This window comes from Lissotriton vulgaris, chromosome 1_1 (assembly GCF_964263255.1).
Source record: "Lissotriton vulgaris chromosome 1_1, aLisVul1.2, whole genome shotgun sequence".
Lineage (NCBI taxonomy): Eukaryota > Metazoa > Chordata > Amphibia > Caudata > Salamandridae > Lissotriton > Lissotriton vulgaris.
The window spans coordinates 157,234,360-157,247,307 of NC_141685.1; the positions used below are offsets into that span (position 1 = coordinate 157,234,360).

At 48.9% G+C, this 12,948-nt stretch overlaps 1 protein-coding gene across 1 annotated transcript in view; it reads right to left on the reverse strand.

Annotated features, from left to right (window-relative positions):
- LOC147737936 (uncharacterized) overlaps positions 1-12,948 on the reverse strand; it is a 40,778-nt gene that overhangs the window by 10,415 nt on the left and 17,415 nt on the right. The window contains exon 2 of the mRNA XM_086949143.1: positions 3,673-3,737. The gene's annotated coding sequence lies outside the window, so the exon portion shown is untranslated. The remainder of the gene's footprint in view (positions 1-3,672; positions 3,738-12,948) is intronic.

The window sequence follows — 12,948 nt, forward strand, 5'->3', positions numbered from 1 at the left end:
GAAAGACCGATTCTTTTTATCAGCCGAAAATTATTCCCCAGAGAACAGGCTTACTCCACGATTGAAAAGGAATGTTTGGCTGTCCGCTAGAGTGTGGACAAGCTCCGATATTATCTGGAGGGACGTCCTTTTGTCCTGTATACGGACCATGCTCCTCTGATGTGGCTGCAACGAAACCGTGGCGACAACGACCGCATCCTTAGGTGGTTCCTCGCTCTCCAACCCTTCCAAATCGAGGTCCGTCATCGTAAGGGTCTTGACCAGGGCAACGCTGACTTCCTGTCCCGGTTCCCTCTTTCCCCCGATCGGGGAAATCCTGGGGGGGGGGGATGTGTCAGGGGGTCCCTACCTGCCACGACTCTGACGCTGATGCTTGTCCCTCTTCCTTTCCGCCTCGGCACGCACAGGATGTTCGCAACCCCTCTAAGGCCACCTGGGTTTTCCCGGAGGCGGGACCTTCGACAGTGACGTCATCCCCAGATGTCCAATCCTCGCTTTCGACGGCGCTGATAGCGCGAGATCTCGAGCGGAAGGACGCGGACGCCGGAGCAGAGCAGGAAGCATCGGACGCCGGAGCAGAGCAGGAAGCATCGGACGTCTTCGCCGCTGGACGGAAGGAAACCGGAGCCGAATTGCTGTGGGAGACCTGAGCAGGACCCGAGGATAGACCGCCAGCACTACAGCCCGGAGGCCAACGGGACCACGCTCCGCCCAGCCACACTTCACCTGGAGAAGTGTGGCACCGCAAGGTACGGGCGCGCATACGGGGGCTCTTTCATTCAGAGGGAGGGAACGGGTAGGGGGCGGCTGGGTGGACACGGGACGGGAGCGCCTAGAATGCCTCACATTTAGGGAAGCACGGCAAACGGTGATGGTCCCTGGTGATCCCCCTCACGTCCTTTTCCCCGCCCCTCACGGATATCAGATATGTAGTTCAGTCCAGTAATTTGGCGTATTCTTTCTCTCTTTCTATTTCCGTGAAACGCCCCTACGAGTGTGAAGACCTCCCACGTGACACCTACCTTGGAAGTCCTGTTAGGAAAGAAGAAGGAGCTACACGCAGACTTACAGACTTTGATACCTCTTTGTACACAATAAAACCCCAGTAATCCTGCACCTGTCATTTGTGACTTTGCCTCATTACTCCATATCCTAGCAACGCCAATCCTTACATATGCTGATATAATTCTTTTTAAGATTACTGTGATGGTGTTATCAGTACTTCTTTAATGCAGTATTTTCATGGAAACCTTAAAAAAAGGTTAACACTAGCTACAGTATGATTGCGGTTACTAAAAATGTAACACCTGATAGCACAGTAAGAATTTACACGTTTTCACTTTTTGCAAATTATGCTTGCCTGATCTTATACTCTGAACAGCCCATCCTATAATTTGTGTAGCCTATTTTATATTTTGGTGAATTCTTTCTTCAAACTATTGGCTTTCCTATTCAAAGTGCTGTCTCTCACGGGCAGACGTCACAGCACTGTAAAAATATACAAGTCACTATTCCCTGGTGCACCAACGAGGATTTAAACTAGCGACCCTCCAGTTTGAGACGCAGACATCAGAAATTATAACACTAAGCCCAGTGCCCCAGGCGATCTGAATGGCGTCTGAGTTGAGCCCATTTATGTAAACGCAGGACATAGGCTGTGTGTCCAGCAGCTTCATACATGATCTCAATCTCCCTGACATACCAAGCCGCCTACACATCCATGTCGATCAAAAAAAAAACCTCAATGTCTATATAAAACCATTGGCTGGTCTCGTCGAACCATCAGGCATAAAAATTGTATCATATGCCGACGATACCCAGCTAGTGGTTTCACTGACGCAGGAAAGCACCGGCCACACCTCAAGAAACCTGATGAACTGCCTAGAGGATATAAAAAAGTGGATGACAGGCTCTTCATTAAAGCGGAATGGAGATAAAATGGAGCTCATGCTCCTAGGCACTGTTTCACCCACTTTACTCCCCTCCATGTGGCCTGGATGTTTGGGCACACCTCCCATCCCCAAAGAGAGTGTAAAAAGCCTGGGAGTATGGCTGGATAAAAACCTCTCCTTCTCCACCCAGGCCACTAAACTTTCCGCCATCTGTTTTGGCTTACTTAGAACACTAAGGAAGGTCCTCCCCCTCCTCCCAATGGAAGCAAAACAAGTGGCAGTTCAGGGCCTGATCCAGTCCCGGCTGGACTCAAATAACGCTCTGTATGTGGGGGCCCCAGAGCTGTCCATGCGAAAACTGCAGGTCGTCCAAAACTGTGCAGCCCGCACGTTGCTGCAGATTCCGAGGACGCAGTCTGCAAAACCTGCCCTGGTCGCCCTACACTGGCTCCCAGTAAAGCAGAGAGTGGCATTTAAGGCACTATGCATCGCCCATCGAGCTTTCTGGGGGTCTGGCCCAAGGATCCTCAACAAACTGGTTACTCAATACCATCCTAACAGAAACCTCCGATCTACGGAAGCCTTTCTAGCCGTAGTCCCAAGAGTGCGGAGAGCCAGGACCGGAGGAAGGATGTTCTCCTTAAACGCTGCGAAGATGTGGAACACACTCCCGCTACAAATCAGGTCCAATCCCAACTTACTCTCATTCCGAAAGCAGCTGAAAACTTACTTGTTTGCTATATCCACCTAAGCTCGTTTCCATCACTCATCAGTTCTGTTTTTTATGCCTCAGCGCTTGGACGCCCATTGGGCAGCAATCGCGCTTTACAAATCACAATACAATACAATACAATACAAAAGGCTACTCCAGGGAGTCAAACGCCTTATCGGCATCAGCTGACTTCATGATTGGGTTTACCTGATGCAGCACTGCAAATACTGTGAATGCCGTCTGTAGATGAACCGCTGTGGATTTATGTGGGACAAATCCCAACTGTACAGGGGAGACTATTTTCTCTAGTAGGAGGGATAGCCGAGTCGCATCACCTCAGGCAGGAATTTATTATCATTGTTACGCAGTGGCAGAGGGCAATAAGATGTACACTTACATGGTTTCTTCCAGGCTTAGGGGGCACTGATATGACGGCATCACTTATAGACGCCAGCGACACACTGCCCTTCAATTCCTCGGCATAGACCTCCTGGATAGGCCGCACCTCCACTGCACCCCCGGCCCAGGACAGGCCTCAACTCCTCTGCACCCCCTGAACAGGTCTCACCTCCTCAGCACAGTACAGGCCTCACCTCTTCTGCACTCCCTGGACAGGTGTCAGGGTGCAGGAAAAAGGAATCAAAGCTCTTCTTTGTCTCGCAGTATCTGCCATTGAACCAGCATTGCAAAGATCACCCGCTCGCAAAAGGTTGCGGTCATTATAGCTTGGAACCGGGCATTCTCCCCTGTACTACCAACAGGGAGGACCACGGTGAAAGTTGCCGGTCTAGTCCTGAGTTCCTGGACATGGGCGTGAGGTCTAGACCTGCTGTGAAGTGCGCCAGTTGATTTTAGAACCAAGGCACTTCACCAATGATTTTCAAAGATTAGTCACGTTCTTTTTGTAGTCTAGTTAGATAGAAATAGTGCAATATTGTGCCAGGCTTAGGCGCAGGTTAGAGCGCTTCGGTGCATCGGTTAGTTAGTTCGGTAATTTAGAACTAGAGAGAAATACTAATTTAAAGAAAATAGGAAAAAAGAAATATAAAGAGAAGAATTAATACTTACCCATTGAATACTTCAGTTCCTGATTTCTTCGTTGCTTGGTTGACGCCGGAGGCTCCAGAAGGTTTCTAAGGGAGAAGTAAGAAGAAGGCAGAGAGTGAATGAACGAATGAGTGAAAAAGAATAAATGAACTCACAGAGTTAAAGGGTGCTAAATTGTTGTTTATAATGCAGGTTACCAAAGAATAAAATACTTATATTGAAGAATAGATGAGGAGCAAAAGCCATAAGCACTCTGGGTGAGGAAATAGAGAGAGAGAGAGAGAGAGAGAGAGAGTAAGAAAGTGGAGAAGGAATTGAAGGAAATTAGTAATGGTGTGTTTTTCTTTTACAGCGATTTCCACTCATACTTGAAGATAGAGAGGGAGTAAGAAAGGAATAAAACGGAGTAAGGCAGAAAGGAAGAGTAGAGTGGAAGAGCCAGAAGGTCAGACAGTCTCTTCTCTGTCCCATTACCCTTTCCCCTGGCTGGGTTCGCACGGCCACTAGTTAACTCTTCAGTTGGTGGCTAACCAGTGGTGGAATTTGAAAAATCTCATCATTCTGCTCCTGGGAGTGTCGGCACTGTCAGTAAACACAACCCTTGACAACAGGCCTCACCTCCTCTGCACCCCCTGGACAAGCCTCACCTCCTATGCACCCCTTTGGACAGGACTCATCTCCTCTGCACCCCCTTGGACAGGACTCACCTCCTCTGTACTCCTAGACAGGCCTCACCTGCTCTGCACCTCTGGACAGGCCTCGCTTCTGCTGCACCCCTGGACAGGCCTCTCCCCCTCTGCACCCCTGGACAGGCCTTACCTCCTTTGCCCCTCCTCTTGACAGGCCTCTCGGTGAAGGATTCTCTTTAAGGACAGAGGAGCCCAGAGTTCATTCTACCCCATACAGCACCTCTGACTCTGCCCCGAGCCCAGGGGCGCTATGCACAGGCCCTGAAGAGAGACACTGCTCGTCTGGACAGGCCTCACCTCCTAGCGCTTCACCGCAATTGCTCCCATTACATACGCTATTGTGCTCTGCTTTGCTATTGCTCCCATTACTGATTGCGCTCCGTTTTGATTATTTAAACTTGCCGCATTGCCTGATTATAGCGTAACGCTATTTTGCATAGCCCACATCGTGTATATTGGATTGTGTGCATATTGGTCATCGTAGCGCTTTTGCAGGTTCGCATTGTTTACTCATTTAATCTGTGCCTGATTGTGCCTGCGCCTCTGCCCACCCCAGTCTCGTCCTGTTTGCTTTCGTTTTGCTGCCATCTTGTTGTTGTGCCTCCCAGCCCGCCTCTCCACCCCGCTCCCGCCTCTCAGCTGACCCTCCCTCCCACAGAAAAGTTAAGGACGGTCTCGCAGACCACAGCGCTGTGACCGTCCTGACTCCTTCAGAAGCGGTCGCTCCCCACGCTCCCTGGCTCCAGCTGGTATCGTAGCGCTTCACCGCAATTGCTCCCATTACATACGCTATTGTGCTCTGCTTTGCTATTGCTCCCATTACTGATTGCGCTCCGTTTTGATTATTTAAACTTGCCGCATTGCCTGATTATAGCGTAATGCTATTTTGCATAGCCCACATCGCGTATATTGGATTGTGTGCATATTGGTCATCGTAGCGCTTTTACAGGTTCGCATTGTTTACTCATTTAATCTGTGCCTGATTGTGCCTGCGCCTCTGCCCACCCCAATCTCGTCCTGTTTGCTTTCGTTTTGCTGCCATCTTGTTGTTGTGCCTCCCAGCCCACCTCTCCACCCCGCTCCCGCCTCCAAGCTGACCCTCCCTAGCTCCGCCCCCCCCACTACCCACTTATGTCAGAACAGCTGACACGCAGCGTTCACGCGCAGCGAGCGCGCCCCATGCGCGCCGAAGGTGCGCCAAAGGTTAGTCCATCTATGCCCGTCCGCGCCTGGACCGCGCCCAGCGCCAGACGCCCTGGCCCCCGCAAAATCCAATCCACCCGCATAACGTACGACGCCGCCACCCTCTCAGCACTTAACCCCGGCCGCCTCCCAGACTGCTACCAAGCCGCCCCAGGCCACACCTATGGACACTTCACCTGCCACTCCTGCAAGCTCGACTGCATCAGGACCCACACCAAATCCACAAACTCCACACAAAGCTCCGACACTAACCACCTGAAGTGCATCCTGCTCAACACCCGCTCTGTCCACAGACACGCCACTGAACTCTGGAACCTACTCAACACCACATCACTGGACGTCGCCTTTCTTACAGAAACCTGGATGAACGCCTCATCAGCACCCGACATCGCCATAGCCATCCCGGACGGCTACAAGATCCTCCGAAAGGACCGCATCAACCAAATAGGAGGAGGCATCGCCATCGTCCATAAGAACACCATCCGCTTCACGACCAGTTCCGACGATAACCTCGCATCTGCCGAACACCTTCACTTCCAGGTCCACACCGACCCCAAGATCACACTCAGAGGCACCCTCATCTACAGGCCACCAGGACCCCGAACAAAATTCAGCGAAGACATCACTGACTTCATCAGCCCACACGCCCTCCCCTCCGAGGACTACATTCTACTAGGTGACCTCAACTTCCACCTGGAAAAGAACAAATCAATCAATCAATCAATCAATCAGTGACACTTATAAAGCGCGCTACATACCCGTAGGGTCTCAAGGCGCTGGGGGGGGGGGAGGTGCCGCTACTGCTCGAACAGCCAGGTCTTCAGCTTCTTCCTGAAGGAGAGGTGGTCTTGGGTCAGGCGCAGGTCGGTCGGGAGGGAGTTCCAGGTCTTGGCGGCCAGGTAGGAGAAGGACCTTCCTCCTGTAGTCGCTCTTCGGATGCGGGGGACGGTGGCGAGGGCGTGGTTGGCTGATCGGAGGTGGCGTTTGGGAGCGTAGAAGTTGATCCGGCTGTTGAGGTAGCTCGGGCCTTGGTCGTGTAGGGCTTTGTGTGCGTGGGTGAGGAGGCGGAAGGTGATTCTTTTGTTGACGGGGAGCCAGTGAAGGTCTCTCAGATGTCCGGAGATGTGGCTGGTTCGTGGGATGTCGAGGATGAGTCTGGCTGAGGCGTTCTGGATCCGCTGGAGTCTCTTCTGGAGCTTGGCGGTGGTACCGGCGTAGAGGGCGTTGCCGTAGTCCAGTCGGCTGGTGACGAGGGCCTGGGTGACGGTCTTCCTGGTCTCGGTGGGGATCCACCAGAAGATCTTCCGTAGCATGCGTAGGATGTTGAAGCACGCCGAGGAGACGTTGTTGACTTGCCTGGTCATGGAGAGGGAGGAGTCCAGGATGAAGCCCAGGTTGCGTGCATGGTCTGTCGGTTTGGGTGCGGTGCCCAGGGCGGGAGGCCACCAGGAGTCGTCCCAGGCGGAGGGTGAGGGGCCCAGGATGAGGACCTCCGTCTTGTCCGAGTTCAGTTTCAGGCGGCTGGTCGTCATCCACTCGGCTACCTCTTTCATCCCTTCGTGCAGGTTGGCTCTGGCGGCGGCGGGGTCGTTGGTCAGGGAGAGGATCAGCTGGGTGTCGTCGGCGTAGGAGATTATGCTGAGGTGGTGTTTGCGTACGATGGCCACGAGGGGGCTCATGTAGACGTTGAAGAGGGTGGGGCTCAGAGATGATCCTTGAGGGACGCCGCAGATGACTTCGGAGGCCTCTGACTTGAACGGTGGTAGGCGGACTCTCAGTGACAAAGACAGCAACACCACCACCCTTCTGGACAACCTCGCCAATCTCGGACTCAAACAACTCGTTGACTCCCCCACCCACTATGCCGGGCACACGCTCGACCCAATCTTCACCTCCAGCAAGCACATCTCCTTCAATCACACCACAGCTCCCCACTGGACGGACCACAGCTGCGTTCGCTTCAACTACATTAAGACCACGACCCACAACCACCCTCAAACAAATTCCCCGCAGAAACTGGAACAAAATTGCCACCAACCAGCTCTTCACATCACTTCACCATAACCCTCCTGCCAAATCATCGGACCCAAACCAAGCAGCCACCAACCTCACACAATGGATCACCCCAGAGCTAACGAATTAGCACCCTTGAAAAACCATCAAATCAAGCAAGGCAGTAAAAAAGCCCCCTGGTTCAATGATGACCTTAAGAAATCCAAGAAGATCTGTCGCACCCTCGAAAAAGCCTGGCGAAAAAACCCAACCACTGACAACCTGACCAACTTCAAGAACGCCACCCGCAAACACCACCAACTGATCCGATCCACCAAGAAATCAGCACTCAAGGATCGACTCGACAACAATGCCCACAACAGCAAGGAACTATTCAACATAGTCAAAGAGTTTACCAACCCCACCGCCGGCACCAACGACATCACTTCCTCCCAAAACCTCTGCGACTCTCTAGCCTCGTTCTTCCACAACAAAATTGCTGACATACATAACAGCTTTGGAGATCAGTCCACCTCATCCACCTCCGAACTAAAACCCCCCTCCAACAACCTTTGCGCCTGGGGCGCAATCACCACTGAAGACACCATCCGCCTGATGAATCCATCCACTCAGGATCGCCAACCGACCCATGTCCCCACCACATTTTCAGCAAAGCAGACTCCATTATCGCTCCCCATCTCCGAGACGTCATCAACTGCTCCCTCAACTCCGCTACCTTTCCAGAAAGCTGGAAACATGCCGAACTCAGCACCCTCCTGAAGAAACCCACAGCAGACCCCACTGAACTTAAGAACTACAGCCCCATTTCGCTCCTCCCATTCCCTGCCAAAGTCATTGAGAAAGCCGTCAACAGTCAGCTCGCCACCTTCCTCGAATCCAACAAATCCCTCGACCCTTCACAGTCCGGCTTCTGAGCCAAACATAGCACCGAGACCGCCCTCATCGCAGCAACAGACGACATTCAAACTCTACTGGACAACGGAGAAACAGCTGCCCTTATCCTACTTGACCTCTCCGCAGCCTTCGACACAGTCTGTTATAGCACCCTTATACAACGCCTCAACAACGTCGGAATACAAGGAAAAGCATTGGACTGGATCATCTCGTTCCTCGCCAGAAGAACCCAGAGAGTCCGCCTCAACCCTTTTAGATCAGAGGCCACCGAAGTCATCTGCGGCGTACCACAAGGATAATCACTCAGTCCAACCCTCTTCAACGTATACATGAGTCCCCTTGCATCCATAGCACGCCAACACAACCTCAACATCATCTCCTACGCAGACGACACCCAGCTGACCCTCTCCCTCACCAAAGACCCAAACACCTCTAAAACCACCCTACACGAAGGGATGAAAGAAGTAGCCGAGTGGATGAAGAACAGCTGTTTAAAACTGAACTCGGACAAAACGGAAGTCCTCATCCTAGGATCATCCCCCTCCGCCTGGGACGACTCATGGTGGCCACCGGCCCTCGGAAACGCACCCATACCAACGGACCATGCAGGTAACCTGGGCTTCATCCTGGACTCCTCCCTCTCGATGACCAGACAAGTGAACGCCCTCTCATCATCATGCTTCAACATTCTACGTATGCTCAAAAAAATCTTCAGTTGGATCCCCACTGAAACAAGAAAGACGATCACCCATGCACTGGTCACAAGCCGACTGGACTACGGAAACACCCTTTATGCCGGAACGACAGCCAAACTACAGAAAAAACTCCAACGCATGCATAACGCCTGAGCCAGACTCATCCTAGACATCCCCCGCCATGCTCACATTTCCGGTCACCTAAAAAACATCGACTGGCTCCCCGTCAATAAAAGAATAACATTCCGTCTCCTCACCCACGAACACAAAGCCCTCTACAACCTAGGACCCGAATGCCTCAACACGCGCCTGTCCTTTTACACCCCCACACGCCAACTACGATCGTCCAATCAAGCCCTCGCCGCTATTCCACTCATCCAAAGATCCACCATGGGGGAAGATCCTTCTCCTACTTAGCGGCCAAAACCTGGAATTCTCTCCCCACCGATCTCCGCCTTACACAGAACAACCTCTCCTTCAGAAAACAACTAAAAACTTGGATATTTGATAAGTAAAGTACCCCCACCCCCTCCCTCAAGCGCCTTGAGACCCTCTGGGTGAGTAGTGCGCTAAACAAATTTCTGAACTTGAACTTGAACTGCACCCCTGGACAGGTCTCACCTCCCCTGCACCCCTGGACAGGCCTCACCTCCTCAGGACAGACCTCACCTCCTCTGACCCCTGTACAGGCCTCACCTCCTCTGACCCCTGGACAGGCCTCTTCTCCTCTTTTTTGAAAGAACGAACAGTAGTGAACATGGTCATTAAGCCAAGAAACCCAAGGACAACTATAAATACATAGAATGAGTATTGTGACATGTAAGCAAAATTAATAGAAACCAGTGATACTGTTTATATTCAAAATAGTATTTGTAATTTATTTAAATATTTTCTACATTTTTGTTAAGATTTTCTTTTATAAAAATACCTATTAACCATTAAAAAATCAATAACATACATTTTGTGATTCCAGAGAAATATCTAAACATAATCAAACACAGAAGAAGAGGGGGGAGGCATAGAAAAACAACACAAATGACTATGGTGATAATTCGGGCTAGTGGAGTAAGCAAAGCGGTGGATGGAGACTCTACGCGCGTTTCGGCATTTGCCTTCTTCAGGAGTCCGTCATTTGCAATAGGACAAAAACATATAACACTGAAAAACATATAAAAAAGCGTGTCACGTAAAGTAATACAAAAATTATATCTCACTATAATTGTATATACATAAAAGGAATCTTGGCCCTAGGTCTAATTTATATACATATATACTAGACAGAAATTGCCTCAACTCAAGTTCATTTAGTGTTTACTAGTGTTATTTCACAGAGCAGTTGCTTATTTTCAGAAAAACATTTTATTTCCTTTATCCTTTATCTAGAACTGATGACCATTTTGCTGGACATTTTAAGCTTGAGGTAGTTGAAAGCTAAGTTTGTATTCCATATAATGCCAAATATCCCTGCACATTTGTAGCCTGACATAGTTTCAACCATGAGTTTTATTCCATATTACATCGAACATCTCTGTGTCCTCATAATGCCAGAAATTTACAAAACAGTGAACAGAACAGGAATGCTGGCCCTCCTACTTATTTAGTCTCGCCTAAAGTTTATGAGACAACAAACAAAAATCAACGTCTCTTTGTTTGTATGGGTAATTTTATTTAACCCTTTTGTTCATTATTTTTAGTAAGATTTATCTTTTTCATAGGCAAGAAGAACACTTTATATACACCTATATACAAATACAAAACATTTATACATATTTACAACTACTATACAAATATCACATAAACAATGGATCAAACAGTTATCAACAAACTTCTCGTATGAGAAATATATAGCAATTCCGTGTTCACAAATAGTTAATCTTTGTGAAGTAATCAAAAACCGCTACTAGACCCAAAAGGTTGAAAAGAAATAATGCGACAGAAATCAGAAATTAATTCACAGTTAATTCCAACAATAAAGACTGCACCCGTCAAGGGCAGATATTTTGAACTGTCTGTCTGTCGTTTGCCTTGCCAACGCGTTTCGAATCTGTCAAGAATTACAGATTCTCCTCAGGGCTCTCTCAGTGTTTTCAATCTAAACAAAAGAATAAAATGAAGCTTGTTTCAGTGTTTGTGACTTATTTATAAAGGACCCCCTAAAATAGCTGGACTGTGCTGAACTGGTTACCTTTATACAGAATGCGGTGGGCTCTTGTGATTCAGTTGTACACGAAGGGCTGTGCGCCGCAGAAAATCAGTAAAATAGAAGAATAATTCTGAAAAAAATAATTCAAAGGCTTACAACGCCATCTGGAGCAGGGCCAAGCGACTACTACAGACCTAAAACTGCACGCTCATACCTTAGTCGAGTGTGGCATTGGATGCTATCTTAGGTCCTCTGTTTGCTCATTCTATCCTTTCCGTGTGACCTGTAAAGCATAAGGGTCAAGCTCAGTATTGACATTAGTTATGGTATAAAGACGCTCGTGAAGTGCTGCCGAACAATGTGAAGCCACCTACCTAGATTCCTGGTAGTGAGCACGGGGCGTCGATCGCCATGCCGTGTGTTCGTTGTCTTAATCTAACTCAGATTCAATCAGTGGCGGGGGCACGTGTTCCTCACCGTTGTTTACAGTTGCGCGGCTCACTCGCACTGTAAGACATAACAGGCCCCTTAGTCCCTGACTTAATACAGTTTAGATGTACTGAAGTCTCACGCATTGGGAGCCTCACCAACACTCACCTTTCTTCCACAGGAGCGAACCAGGAAATGCAAACGCAGGAACAGCCTGGTGGCTGTACAGGGCTCCTACATCATAGTGAGCCTGGAGCTAAGAATTATGGATGTTGTAGTTTCCAAATTTTGAGTGCATGAACTTATTACAGTCGCGAAATTTCTGAAAGTGTGTTCAACCCCGTTTGGGTACTGTTGAACTTGAGTATCAAATAAGCCTCTTTTTTTAAAAGGATCTGTTCTATATTGATACCCGTTTTTGGTTGATTAATGCTAAATAACACGGTCCAAGTGAAATCATTTTCCCCGTGTTGTTTTTCGGAGAAATGTTGGACGAGGGGCGCAGTTAGTACTTTCTTTTTAATGCGCGACCTATGTTGTGTCATACGTGTGTTGACCTGCTGATTGGTCTTACCAATATAAATTTTGTGGCAGGCGCAAATTATGGCATAGGCGACATTTTTTGTTTTACAGTTGGTGAAACTGGTATGAGACCAAGACGTGTTGGAATGTTGAAAGGTGGTGCCCTCAATGGTTGTATCGCACGCGATACAATTCCCACACCTATGGTGTCCCTCGATGGGTTTGAGACCCCATTTTGACAACAAATCACTTTTAGGTTTGGCTAATCTGATGTCCGCACGGACTAGTTGTTGGCCAATATTCTGATTTCTTCTGAAAGTGAATATTGGGCGAGGAATAGGTGTTTCTAAGTCACAAACACTGAAACAAGCTTCGTTTTATTCTTTTGTTTAGATTGAAAACACTGAGAGAGCCCTGAGGAGAATCTGTAATTCTTGACAGATTCGAAACGCGTTGGCAAGGCAAACGACAGACAGACAGTTCAAAATATCTGCCCTTGACGGGTGCAGTCTTTATTGTTGGAATTAACTGTGAATTAATTTCTGATTTCTGTCGCATTATTTCTTTTCAACCTTTTGGGTCTAGTAGCGTTTTTTGATTACTTCGCAAAGATTAACTATTTGTGAACACGGAATTGCTATATATTTCTCATACGAGAAGTTTGTTGATAACTGTTTGATCCATTGTTTATGTGATATTTGTATAGTAG